The following is a 1,219-nucleotide window of genomic DNA, read 5'->3' on the forward strand; positions in this document are numbered from 1 at the left end:
TATTTCTCTTTTTTTCCTAACATCAAGGATGATTCACCAAACCATGTTTATACAAAACAAACAACCACCTCCTTCAAAAAAATCTTCAAGTAGATGATCCCCAGACCTAGCTCTCTATTAAATACACCCAATGGTGCCTCCAGTCAACATCTCCCAGGGGAGCCTCTTGGCTGTTGTTCTTGGCCATGACCACTTCTTGGCCACTACTTCCAACAGTGGTCAGCATGAATTTCCATAGCTGTACCTTCCAGTGGCCACCCATATTGTCACAGATCCTAACCAGCAGCAACACCTCTGGGCAGGTCTTCCTTCTGGTGAATAAGACTGCCAGAGATTGTCAGCATCTCTTGACCCCTGTATCCCTGGAATCCCTTTAAATTCTAAAAGGTTTAATTTTAAAGGATCTCAATCCCAAATGTCTTAAAAGGCTTATGGTTTCCCTCAGTGACTACTGGGCACATTAGACTTTCAGCATCACTCCCCAAGGCCAGCTCTCAAGAGGCTCCATATTAAGCCCTTAAGGGGCCGTTAAGATGCCACATTATTCTTTTAAAGTTCTTTATATTTCCATTGGCTATTCTACATACCTCTAGCAGAAAAGTCCCATGGGCAAAGATGTTTGGATTCTGGCTTGAAAGACTGATGGGTGTTTTCTCATTGTGGGATCCTCTGGGTACTCCAGAGAACTGAGCAACCTGTGTATAGGAAAGAAGTCACTGGACAATCAGGTTTTAAGCAGAGCAGAAGAAAGACTACGATGAAAAGATTGTTAGAAAATTGACAAAGACTCAAACCCAAAAGAATGAAAGACATCAGAAACTGTATGAGTGAACTGAGAATGTGTATAATATTCTCAGGAAACCATTTTAGTTGCTTTTCCCACATTCTTTCACTGTTCTCTAATGCAGATACATGAATTGGCATCTCTGCAGCTTGAGCAAAGCTCCTGTCTTCTTTAAAAGGTATCTCTCTGGGTTGGGAAGGTCCCCTGGAGAAGAGAATGGCTACCCACTCCAGTATTCTTGCCTGGAGAATTCCATGGACAGAGGAGCCTGGTGGACCACAGTCCATGGGGTCACAAAGAATTGAACACGACTGAGTGACTAACACTTTCACTTTCGCTTTTACCAGAGGCCACCTTATAAAACCCACAACTCCCTCCCCACATCTAGGGAATTTTAGTGTTTGGCTCATGGTCCACACACCTCCCTTCTCTCTC

The sequence above is a fragment of the Bison bison genome, unplaced genomic scaffold (assembly GCF_000754665.1).
Source record: "Bison bison bison isolate TAMUID 2011002044 unplaced genomic scaffold, Bison_UMD1.0 scf7180017864132, whole genome shotgun sequence".
Taxonomy (NCBI): domain Eukaryota; kingdom Metazoa; phylum Chordata; class Mammalia; order Artiodactyla; family Bovidae; genus Bison; species Bison bison.